This window comes from Macrobrachium nipponense, chromosome 13 (assembly GCF_015104395.2).
Source record: "Macrobrachium nipponense isolate FS-2020 chromosome 13, ASM1510439v2, whole genome shotgun sequence".
In the NCBI taxonomy this organism is placed as follows: Eukaryota; Metazoa; Arthropoda; class Malacostraca; order Decapoda; family Palaemonidae; genus Macrobrachium; species Macrobrachium nipponense.
The window spans coordinates 33,810,163-33,823,258 of record NC_087206.1 but is presented as its reverse complement, the minus strand read 5'-3'; the positions used below and the strand labels follow the sequence as shown (position 1 = coordinate 33,823,258).

The following is a 13,096-nucleotide window of genomic DNA, read 5'->3' as shown; positions in this document are numbered from 1 at the left end:
CGTGAACTTTGTAAACCCTTTACTGCACGAAGAAAGATTGTGCGGTAATAGGGAAGGGTATACTGTCCGAAACCTAATCGTAAGTTCTTGGTTTCCTCGTGTCGAAATTATAGTTTCCGAAGTCATGGTTAAAATGTGAGTTTTGGCAGCAATTTTCTCCCATTGTTATCCACTTATTCCCGTTGTTCGTAAGAAGCGTTAGTATTAAAAAGTTACTAAGTGGTCGTTTTTATTTTAATGTTGACATATTTACTTCTTTACTCATTAACCGTTTGAATGAATCCTTTTGAGTTAGTCCTTTTATCGTAAATTCATGGTAATTTTAGTTGCCATGGGGGATATCATAGCTTCAGCAATGTTGACGTGATTCTTCACCGCATCCCGCACTGTATCTGTGAATAAAAAAAAATATAGATTGTTTTTGTAGCGGTTTCAAGATCCTCTTGATGAGTAAAACAGAGCTCAGGGGGCGCAGTTACAAAGCTGCTATAATTAGTAGTTGTTGGTCTGGGCGTGACACTACCAACCAAAAGTCTGATTCCGTCGTCCCCTAATATCGTTTTTGCCCAAATTCAAATTAGGAAGAGAAGTTGGCTTTGTCACACAAGCATTCTGTTGTATCGACAAGAAGTGGAAGGTAAAGTTTGTGAATTTTGATCAGCAACTACCCTTATAATCTTAAGTCCAGTGCTATATGAACGTTTGAGTGCGGGTGGTCAGGGAAGCATAACATAAACCTGTGTCCAGTGTTTAGGCTTGACGGCCGTAAGTTTCAGGGGTTAAATTTAACCTTACAGGATGCAGGTGTTATTTGTATAAGTTACGAGTGACATGACATTATCACGTAATTAATTACATTTAGCCAACGATTCAGGCAATAATGGTATTCACAGCCCATGTGTGTTCTTGAATACCTCAAACAAATGACCATACTCTGCACTTAGTATAGGTAGCTCCTAGTAAGTCAAATGTATTTGTTTGCTGGTCACGGCACTGGCACTTTAGACGGATTGGTTTGTTTGCCTACTTCAGTGGTTCTCAACCTTTTTCACTCCATTCCCCCCTTCACCCCCCTTCATGAATTCTCAACATTTGTGTGGCTCCCCTTCATTTTTCTCCCAAATCCCACCCTGCCAAAAAAAGGTAAAAAAAGAAAAAAGAAATAGTAATAATAAAATAAATTAATAAAATGTTGATGAAAATAACACTCTTGTTTTATTACGAAGTTTACAGTCATAATTATCTTATATATTTGATAGATTTCTGTGATATTCTTAACTTGCATCACTAGACTACAATAGACTAGTAATGGACAATGGCATATTTGAATTTGGCTGGGGAAAAAGTTCAGTTAATCTCAGCATCTTTTATCACACATCCGTGGGAAGGCTGATATCGTTTTTTTTTCATTCAGCTGACGAATCCGAGGTTGTGTCACTGACAATGCACATCCAATCAGTTCCGGCTCTGATTCTTGATTTGTAGAAGGGTGGAGTAACCAGAATCACATAAATAGGTAGTTGAAAAAGGTAAGAGTAGTTGAAGTGCAATCTCACTGACTTTTGGATATGACTGATGCATCGAACATCAGAATACATTCACTGATTTTTCCTCATAGAGGTCTTTTGGCAGCAGAATCATGTTTGAGATCAAGGAACTCGTCCAGAACATCACTGGGAATGGTAGTAATATCACACCTACACTGCACAAATAATTACAATTTCACACACATACATACATACATACATACTCACATACACACACATTTATAACAATATTACATAATAAAATTTTATTGTCAACTGAATTAAAAAAGAAAATTTTCTTTGCCAGGACAGTGTTTCAAGTTTTTTTTTATTATTCAGATTCTTAACATTATTTAGACATGTATAATTTGCAACAGCCCACCATGGCCCCTAGGTTGAGAACCACTGGCCTACTCACTAAGTTTTTGCATTCAGTCTCTCAGAAGATAGGTAATTAGGATCATGGCAAGATGAAGTGAACCCACTATTTTTCAAGACAATATTAGCCATACCACTGATATATATATATATATATATATATATATATATATATATATATATATATATATCTACACACATATATATACACATATATATACGTATATACATACATATATGTACGTATATACTACAGCCAGGTAGATAGCCGCAAAAAACTTTGTTAAAATCAGTTAAAGATTTACAGTCAAGGAGTTTGGCTGGTATATCTTTGGACCAGTGGCATAACTGGTGTTCCATCAGGGGCCCCCCTCCTTGGTGAGGGCCAAGATATTTTTTGGGAGGGCCAAAGAAAATTACATAAACCAATGAACCAATTAATAAGATAATAATAATAAGATATATTCTTTTCAAATGTATATATTCATGTGACTGAAGAAAAATAGTCATATTCATACTTTGTAAACCTGTATTTGAAATTATAGAGCTCAATTTTCAATTAATTTCTATTATTAAGTTTTTATTTTCAACTATAGTACATATAATATCCTTGTGTAATTATGTCAAAATAGTGCCTATCATCAATAACACAAAAGACTTATGACCCTCCAAAATCTCTTCAAAATTCTAACCTATCTCATTTCCTTCTCTTTATCTCCTCTCCCTGGTAATTAACTCTTGAGCATCAGCAGCAGCAAGTTGCATTGCACTTATTCAAAACTGTAACTAAAGCTTCAATTACTTAAGAAGTTGATAACATTAAGTTGGATCAAAATATCATGAACAAACATCATTTCTCAGCTCTATATAAGTTGTAAAGGTAACGAAAACCAAAATAATGTCATTAGATATGCAGCACTACTGTATTTAAACTATATTTGTTCCGACGCCATGTACTACTTACCTTGAACTTTAATAGGAGAACATGGGATTGTCTGTCAATCCCGGTACCGACCAGAAAAATCCAGTTATCCCCCCAACACCAGGGGGTCAGTGGCCATGCTACCCAAGGTAGAGGTTGCCAGTGCTTTCCTGGTCGCTGACCCGTGTTCTCAAGTGTTTTGATCCTAGCCTTCGTTGTTTCCCTTGCCTTCCAAGTGTTAGTGTATCCCTCCCTTGTGTGTTTGCATGCCCTTCACTCAATGGAGTCCGTTCCTCCTCAACGGCGTTGTTCTGGCCCGTCAGAGGCGAAGTCTTGTGGGACCTTCCTGTCCGCTCTCCCTTTGACCCCCCACTCTTGTGCTCCAAGTGTCGGGGCGGGCCTTGCTTGCAAGATTCCACATGTGACGAATGGCTACATTGGCCTCCCCTACAGTGGGTTAAGGTGGCCTCCAAGAGAAGTCAAAGAAGGACAAGTCTCCTTCAAGAAGTCTCATTCGACGGAACCCTTGTCTGCGAAGCTGTCACCGTTGCCGTCTTCCCTCCCTTGGCGGGGACCTAGGTGAGTTCGTTGCTGGGTCTCTGCCTATTGCAGAGCCCAAGGATCAGTTCTTTTCTACTCTTGTACAGGTGATTGTTCTGCCCTGTGATGACAGTCAGGGTAGGGTACCCGTCCAAGACACGAAGCTGCCCTTAGCCGGAAAACTGAAGGTCCATATGGCCCTGCCTCGGGACTCTCAGCACGGGAGGCGTTGTGGTCAGATGTCCAGTCATTACTGGAGAAGGCAGCCCTCCAACTGGTGGCGGACAGCTCCCCCGGGTTCTTCAGCCTCTGTTTCCGGGTGGAGAAGGTCGCTGGGGGTGGAGACTGGTCATAGTCCTCTCTGTACCAAATGCCTTCATCCAGAAGACGCCCTTCAAGGGGGAGACTTGGGGAAGGGGCTTCACGTTGTCTCGGGACCCCAAGGAGGTGTATTTCCAGATCCTGGTGCACCCATCCAGCAGGAAATACTTGCAGATAGGTGCAAGGACAAGACCTACCAGCTGAGGACCCTCGGCTTCGGTCTTTCCACTGCTCCGCAGCTGTTCTCCATGGTGCTCTCCCTTGTGTCGGCTTGGGCCCACAAGCGAGGAGTCCGGTCCCTGCGGTACATAGACAAGGGGTGCTGCTGTCTTCCTCAAGGAGGGGTCTTGAAGAAGCAGAGGGACATGCTCCTGGACTTTGGCTCGGAACTTGGCATCTTCCCGACCTGGGAGAGTTTGCAGTTGGCCCTCACCGCAAAATGGTGTACCTGGGGATAGTCCTTGACAAGAGGTAGCCAGGGCCATCCCCACAGTGGTCGGATTGGACGATATAAGACGCTTAGCCCTACCATTTCTCCGGAATGCTCCCCGTCCAGTGGAGAATTGGCAGAGACTCCTGGGTCATCTAGTCCCTTTACCCTTAGAGAGAGGTTAGTGCCCCAGGGAAGGCTAAAATTGCGCTCCATTCAATGGATCCTGATGGAGAGCTGGTCTCCTCAGGGAAACCCTGTGCTCACGTGCAACCTGCCCTCTCAGGCTACCAGGGAGGTCTCCAGTGGTGGACAGATTGTGCAAACTCTCTCCGGGGAGCACCCCTCATGGTTTCCCCTCCTGAGATGCTCCTATATATCATGGATGCGTCGAAGGAAGGTTGGGGTTCCCACCGGCAATCTAAGTCGAGAGAGGGGCTCTGGATGGAGCAAGAAAAGACACCGTACATAAATGGGCTAGAGTTGCTGTGGCCCAGAGAGCCCTGTTGGGATTCAAGCAGATCAGAAACAAGGCAGCGGCACTGACGTGCGTTAATGCCACAGGGGTGGCTTACATCAGAGGGTAGAGTGGCCACTGCACCCCAAAGTGGCAAGGGAGTTGATTGAAGAGTAGGCTCCCCCTCCCTGGATCTGTTTGCAACGTGGCTAAATTCCAAACTGCCAGCTGATGCTAGACCGGGTGGTTTTCGGACCTCCAGGATCTGACGGGGCAAGATCCCTGGGAACTGCTGCTCAGGCTGGCCCTTATAAAGCAGCTCCACTTCGAGGGGCACCACGAAGGGTCTCAAGCCCCCTCCCTTCACGGGTGGAGACTATCAATCGGCTGTTGGATAGGGAAGGCTTCTTTAAGAGGGCAGCCTCCCAGGGGTCAGGTTAGCTAGGATAAGGCCTGAAGCCCCTGCAAGCCAAATTCCTCATTTAGCAGGCTTCCTGGTACACCTGAGACTCGACATACACTTTGTGGTCGCAGTCGTGAAGGGGGTCAGGGCCACCCTCGGGCAAAGCTTCCCTCCGAAGAGCTTGGACTTAGGGTATCCTAGGCACCCTTCGATGTTAATCGGGTTTCGAGCAATTCGAACCCCAAAGGTGCTATGTGCTCCTCAGTGGAACGTCGCTAAGGTGATGGATTCCCTGAAGCGGCCTACCTATGGGCCCCTTTGGGACATTCTTGACAGGGAGTTGATGTTGAAGACGGGCCTCCTCCTGGCCCAGGGCCCCACCAAAAGAAGTGGGGAATGTTGTGGGTTGGCTCATGAGGTCTCCCACTTGAGGTGGGGGGGGGAAGGACCCCGCCTTTCGTTATGTTCCCTCCTTCATAGCTAAGACACACAATCCCTAAGTGTCAGACGTCAGGTTCAAGGAATTCCCGATCCCGGCCTTAGTGAGTTCAGGTGACCTGGTCAGGGTGGTAAGGAAGTACCTCAGTAGATCAATCAGTTCAGACCGGGTATTAGGAATCTGTTCTTGTCCACAGGCTCGGAGAAGAAGGCAGTCTCAAGGAACACTATTTCCCCTGGGCCGAGGGAACAATCAGAAGGGCTTGTGGGGGAGCAGGTATGCCTCACCCGAAGGATACCAGAACCCACGAGATCAGGGGCATTGGCACCTCTCTGGCCTTTACTAAACTTGGCAATCAACCAGAGCTTGGGGGCAGGAGTGTGGAACAGACAGTCCACGTTCACAGCCCACCACTTACGTGATTGCACCCGTTGCTTGACTCCTTTTTGATTGGCCCAGTGGTGGTAGCCCTGCAACAGATCTGGCTCACTACCTGGTGTAAGGACTCTGGAGGAGGGTAAGGGCCAGTGTGAATGGGTGACCCTTTCTCCCTCCTTTATCCTTTCCCCTTGGTCAACTGTGAGGTATTCACAGGATCTGTCGAATCCTCAGGTAAAACATGAGTTTGTACGGACTTACGAGTAAAACTGGACAACCCATGGTTGTTATTGTCTGATGATTCGAAATCCCCCCGTACACCAGCCAGCGACCTGGAAGGAGCCCCCCTCCCAGCTCCACACATCTCTAATGAGCAGGGCTGGGCCTCCAACTCTTGCTCCCCACATCGGGTCTCTTTGGGCCAGCTTCCACCTCTTAAAGGTTAAGTCTCCTATTAAAAGTAGTTCAAGGTAAGTACGTATATGGCGTCAGAACAAATCACAAATTCTTGGTAATTTGTATTTTTCCTAGCTATATTTAGCTCGAACTACTTTAGATTTCATGCCCTCCCAGCCTTCCCCTGGTACCTTATGGCAGGGATCTTAGGAGTTGGAAAGCACTGGTGACCTCTACCTTGGGTCATATGGGCACTGACCCCCTGGTGAGGGGGGGGGGAATAACCGGATTTTTCTGGTTGGTACCGGGATTGACAATCCCAGATTCTCCTATTAAAAGTAGTTCAAGGTAAGTATAGCTTGGAAAAATACAAATTACCAAGAATGTGTGATATCAAATACTCAAACAGCTAAAGCATTCCAGTGGCATGTAAATGGATTAGATAGATAATTTGTTCATGTGTGGAACAAACCTTCGGTCTTAACAATAGGATTTGTTCCTATATGATATACAAACCCTCGGTCCTTTACATAAGGAGTTACTTACGGCGTAGCTGGAATTACGGCCGTTGAATCTTGAACAAGGTGGTTAGGCAGTAACTACTGTGGTGCAGTCTAGCCTGCCTGGATGTAAACACTCCACTTCGTTTTCGGCCGTCTTCCGATGAAGACGTGTGTTTGTGAGCTCTGGCTGACTGGTCGTTGATCTTTTTTCCCGGTGGGATCCTTTTGGTTTATTTTTTGTTTTTCAGATAAATATGTATATACAGTGTTTGATATTAATACTAAACAAAGGTTTGTACTTGTTTTTCAATTAATATACAAACCCACTTTTTGTGATAGCCTTTATAACCGCCTCTTCACTTGTGTTAAGAGTCGGCTGCAAAGGTATGCCAACATATTATTTGCACTCTTTCGTCCTTTAACACTGGTTCAGACTTGCATGAGGACGAGATATGTATTTAACGTGAGGATGAGACATGTATTTAACGTGAGTGATATTGATCCTGTGACGAGACATGTATTCATCCGAAAATTACACATACGCTTGGGAATTACCTAGGGAACTTCAAAGGTTTGTCCTTGTATTGTTTTTATGGTAATTTTTCTTCTTCATCCTTTCACTTACTATCGGAAGAAGGTAGAAGAATGGGCATGCGGTGTTTATATTGGGGGATCTCCTCTTACTTCGGAGGGCGGTGCCCTTGGATGCGTGAGGAGTATCCTCATTACTTTAATAATTTTTTGTTATTTTACAGACTAGTGGTGATTGTGTTTACAGCAGTATTGGTTGGATGCTCTTTGCATTGGTTTTCCTAACCTGGGAATTGTACCTATGACTCGTAGCATGTTGTGATACCGATCCTCGAGTGTGTGTACTGATCCCCTGCTGATAATCATATTCAATTACTACTACTACCCGGAAGTTATGTCAGTGGACGAAGCTGTCGCGCTGCCCTGTGAGGTTTATCTACTCCTGATGGTAGAGGTCTGGCAGAATTTGGAGGAATCGAAGAGGAAGAGAGCTCGTCAAGTGTCGTCAATTTCCTCTTCCATATCATCATATCTTCATGCCTCCACCCCTTCGTCTTTTAAGGCTTTGCTGTAGAAGAGAAGGTGGTCTCCCCCACTAATAAGTCTTGTCACGGGACTTCTAGGGTCTGTCTCGCTCCGGTGAGACAGGTGGGTCTTCCGCTGGTACTCCCGTTCCTCCGGGAATGGGGCCCGTCTCTCCTTCCTCAGGGAGGAAGCAGACGGGGACCATGGAGGTACCGGCCACCGCTGGTACCTCCTCTCCCGGTTCCGGAGGTTCCACCTATGGACCGGGAACCGTCTTGGCCGCCCACTTGCGAGCGTTACCTAGGGTACGGTCAGCCAAGGTCCAGACTGCTGAGTATGCTCACCGTGTCAGGACCCAAGCAAGGAGCGGAAGGATGGTGAGAGTCGCTCAGGTGACTCTCGCCAGACCGGCGTTCACTCTTGCAGCGATCGTCCAGTACCCAGGGTTGACGTGACGTTCCCATGGGTCTGTGCTCGGAGCGACTGGTGGAGGAGGCCCATCCAGCCCTCTTTTAATTATTCTTCTTCTTTTCAGAGAGGTTTCGTCCTCAACGAGGACTTGGAAGAGTCGGAGGACGGTATCGGCTGTCTCCTGTGAGGTGGATGCTCAGCCCCACCCAGACGACGGTCGCGTTCGCGCGACCAACCAGTCTCGGTGGTGGCAGACGCTTCACCTGCCAGGTAGGAGTTTCATAATTTGCTTTGAGGAAGCGTTCTCTCCACTGCTGCTCCCGCAGGTCCCTCCGGACAGGTGCAGTTGGGGCGTGTTGCTACCGCAACTGCCCCAACTCCGTCCTGGATGGAGGACCTGTCGGTTGTCCTGAGGAACTGGCGAAGAGGAAGCCCAGGAAGAAGAGGAAGGTGTCGTCGTCGTCTTCTGCTGCCTCTTCCCCTTCGACTTCCGAGGAACCCCAGCCAAAGAAGAAGGTGGCCTCGCCCACCCACTAAGAAGTCTCACAGAGACTTCTAAGGGTCTGTTTCGCTCCGGTGAGACAGTTGGGTCATCCGCTGGTCCTCCTGTTCCTCCTGGAACCGGGCCCGTCTCTCCTTCCCCGGGAAGAAAAAACGGGGACCGTAGGGGTACCAGCTACCCCTGCTCCCGACTCCAGAGGTTCTACCTCCAGACCGGGAACCGTGTAGGTGACCGTGCAGCCAAAGTCCAGACTGCTGAGCACGTTCACCGTGTCGAGACCCAGGCACGGAGCGGATGGTAAGAGTCGTTCAAGTGACTCTCGCCAGACCGGCGATCGCCGAGTACCCAGAGTAGACGTGACGTTCCCATCAGACTGTTCACGTAGCGAGGCTGGGAAGAGGCCTCGCCTGGACCTGGTCCATCTTCACCTGGCTGGGCCTGCTCACCACTGGTACAGCTCTTCTGACGCACGCAACCGATGCTACCGTCCTCGGTCCAGCGCTTCCTCCATAAGGAGACCGCTGATCCAGACCTGCAGCCCGGTCGCCGCTGTGGTTGGCGATCACCTGCAATCCTCCCAGCCTACCGGTTCGACTGGTAGGCAGGGTAGGAGCGTTCGTAGCAGCTCCCTTGACGCGCGAGACCGACGCTCTGTCCTTTATCCAGCGCTTCTCCGCAAGGAGACCGCTGGTCCAGTCCTGCAGCTCGATCGCCACCGTGGGTTGGCGATCCCCTGCAGTCCTCCAAGCCTACCGGTTCTGCTGGTAGGCAGGGTAGGAGCGCTCGTAGCAGCTCCCTTGACACACGAGACCGACGCCCGTCCTTTGTCCAGCACTTCTCCGCAAGGAGACCGCTAGGCCAGACCTGCAGCTCAATCACCACCGTGGGTTGGCGATCGCCGGCAGTCCTCCCACCCTACTGGTTTGACTAGTAGGCAGGGTAGGAGCGTCAGGTCTCCCTCACCTGTCCCTTCAACTTCCTCAGGCTACACTGGGAGGAATGAGGCGAACAGGAGTGATTGTGATGAATGCACTTACAGTCCGGCCATGAGCCTGGGACCAAACAGATCCTCGCTCAAGTGGTTGGAGGGGATTGTGGTGGCTTGTGAGGACAATGATGCTTCCTGGACTCATGGAGTGACCATCACCGCTGTTTACGTGACGGGCCCACTGGACCACGCATGTAGATACCGGTGAGAGCTCCCCTTCGGTCCTCTTGAGAGGTTTCGACCTCGACGAGGGCTGGGACGCGTCAGAGGATGGTATCGGCTCTCTCCTGTCAGATACACACTCAGCCCCACCCAGACAATGGTCACGGTGACAGCGGACGTTTAGCCTACAGTACGAGTTTCATAACCCTCCTCGGTAAAACGTTTTCTCCAGACGGTAACGTTTTCCTAGACTCGGAGCAGCCATCACTGCATGGTGATGGCTGCCCGTAACTCACTTCTCCGACTACTGGTTCCGCTGGAAGGCGAGCGAGAGCATCCAGTATTCCTCCCCCATTCCCTCTCTTCCTATGGCTGCGACGGGAAAGGGAGGGATCCTGCAGAGCGTTCTCCGTAGGATTTCGCGTCAGGGACTGCGTACCTGGAGGGACCTTCGGATCCTACCGGATGTAAGTCCCCGTTGTTGAGGAAGGATTTTGCCCAATCCTCAATTTCTACGGGACTCGGGAGGACCACCACCCGATGATCGTCTGATGAAATTCAGGGGGGGTTGGGTGCCCGTTCGCTGAGCGCTTAAAATTCTTCTGAGTTTCTAGCACCCTCCGAGTGTTTTGGTCTTCTACGATCTGCAACACTTGGGCGAAACCACGGTCCAGAGTGGGAGAGATGAGAATCCTTGATAATTGTTACTACAATAATCGGGAATCTCGCCAAATGCTCGAATTCCTGGAATTTCTAGCGTTTGAAGGAAGTACTGCTGCTGAAGGAAGAATATTTCGGGGAGGGACTCAGCCTGGATGGACCTCAAGGTCCGTTGCCTCAGTAGGCGGCCAACCCAGGGATAGAGAAGAACTGGTGGGAACATCCAGTTCGGCTTGAACCATCGTCTTCGGTATCCTGTCCTCACCGTAGAAGTCTTTCTTTGGGAAAACTTCACCTTCGCTCTCTTCGTTAGAGAATGAAGGGGGTCGGCTTCCAGCCTTATTCTTGTTCCTCCAATGGAAGAGAATTTAGACTGGAGGTCTATGTACAGGAACCTACAAATATACTATGTATATTGCCCTTGCGACATGCTCCTGTTATCAGTTGATTTGTCCGAGGTGTAGGCACATACTGTAGTTAACTCTACGGGTTGTGACCGAGACGGATAGTATCTTCTTAATTAAACTACAACTCGGGACTGCTGTGCAAGCCTCCCAAGAGTTACCAGTTCGATTTTGAGATACTTGTGGTATTGTTACAACAAAAATACCACAGCATTTGCATTCGCCGAAATCCGTTTTGGTTAAAATGCAGACGTTTGAGCATATTTTCTTGCGCTCGATGGTTCTAGCCAAACGCATTCCTTCTTGGAATGGATTCATGGCAACTCAGGATGACGAGTGAGCAAGAGCTAGCGGTGTATGGGCTGCCTGCCAGCCCAGCCTGCCACAGCCCAGTACCAGCTGGCTCTCTGAGATAGTGCGGTCGGATATTGTCTCTCGTCCTCTGCGATGATTGACTACCGAACCGAATCTCTGCCCGGCAATCACTGACTTAGGTCTCTGGTTGGCTAGAATTCTTGCATATGCGTATGACCATCTCTACTGCATCGCCTTTTGCCGTTGCGAGAATTTTCAGACAGAGATATTAACAGAAGTCTGTACCCTAATCTTCCGCTGCATTGCACCTGCCGCTGCGATGGCGCGGAATGATTTCTTTCAGACATCTGCGTTTGTCTTCTAAATAGATCTTGTATTCGTAGGTGTGCAATTGTTCTTTGTCCATCCCGAATTGTAGATGAATAATGGAAGACATCGCCTGTTCCCCGGCTCTTACTTCCAAATATAGAGATATCCTCCCTGATCCAGCCCATGAGAAGCAGTTCTTCAGGCAATACAATCCCTGTGTTTTCATTACTGAAAAGCGCTCCGCTTTCAGTGCAACTCTGACTTTTACCAAACAGCAATGAAGTAGCGGTTTAGCGTTTTCATTCCTCTGTAAAACAACAGGGATTAAAGCCGTCCTCACGGGTTGGTGTCATCGGCGAGACTTTTCTGCGTTCAGAATCTTTAGAGTTAACTTCTCTCGATTCAGCTGTGAAGACGTAGGTCTGCATTCACCTAATCACCTTCGTCTTCAACGGCACCTAGTATTTTTTCTCCTTAGTTGAGATTCAACTACTATTGAGAACTTCTGTCTTGCCATCAGGGACCTCGATCTCTAGAAGGCAATTGACTTTCATCTGATGGGCACATGCCTTGAGAGAATCATCATCTCGCCTTCCAGCATCAGTGGCAACAAGATAGACGATTTGTATGGTTTCTCGGCATAACCCTTCAAAAGGTGAGTGTCACGTGACTACACCTCGGATGCATGACGGCTCACCTTACACAACCGAACGCAGTCAGTCGGCAGCTGTTGAAGCATCTGAGACCGTCACGAGCTACGCTGTGGACTTTGTATCGGATGATCCAGATCAATCATTACTTTGTCCTACTGGCGTGTTCTGGTACCCATAAGTATCAACACCCACCATGGAGTGTCGGTGTCATTATCCATGTGGAGGCGACGAGACCGTGAGAGACTTCGCTGCAGTGGGATACGAGACCGCGAGAGACTTTGCTGCAGATGGATAGACCAGTGGATGGGTACTGGACATCACTCCGAAGAATATGTCGGACAGGAAGATGGATAGGGCATTGCGACCATATCTTTCTATCTCTTCGGGACTGCCCACAGGTCCTTGGAACCTCATTTCCCTGGACCAGTGGTGCTGTGGTGGATGCTTGCAAGATGTGTTTGCTTACCCAGCTCCCTCAAGAGGACAAGTTGCATCTTGTCCATGGTGTGCAGTTGTAGAGGTAGGAAGGATGCAAGAGTGACTAGCCTCTCCCCCCTTCCACGCCTCCTCCTTCCACTCCTCTTCCTTCGGGTTGATGATAGGACTCAAACTCACACTGGCTGGTCGCATGATTGATGCGGTAAGCTTATACATAAGGATGGCTTTTATGTTTCTTATCAGAATCATAGAAGCAATCCCGCTCCTTCCTCTAACAAGGGGAGGAAGGAGACTGACAATAATGCAAACCCTTGCCCAGAACTTTGCATTAGTGTCTCCGACGCCAATATTCTTCACAGCCCTTTTTCGGATGAGTCACGATTCCTCACTCATTTCGAAAAGGCCCAGAAGTCTGACTCTTGATCATGCAGCCCCTGTACGTACTCCAATCAAGTTGTCAGAGGCACCAGGGCACTCCTCCTCGCTCTTATGACCAGGAGGAGTA

The 13,096-nt window shown here is 48.4% G+C and overlaps 1 protein-coding gene across 6 annotated transcripts in view; it reads left to right on the top strand.

Moving 5' to 3' along the window:
- The window catches only part of LOC135225729 (prostaglandin reductase 1-like), a 394,759-nt gene that overhangs the window by 94,452 nt on the left and 287,211 nt on the right, over positions 1–13,096 (top strand). For 3 of the 6 annotated variants that reach the window (XR_010317073.1, XM_064265110.1, XM_064265109.1), the window contains exon 1: positions 479–637. The exons of 2 other annotated variants lie outside the window; for them this stretch is intronic. The gene's annotated coding sequence lies outside the window, so the exon portion shown is untranslated. Of the gene's footprint in view, positions 1–478; positions 638–1,414; positions 1,530–13,096 lie in introns of those variants that run through there. One more of the 6 variants, XR_010317075.1, reaches the window with a different exon arrangement.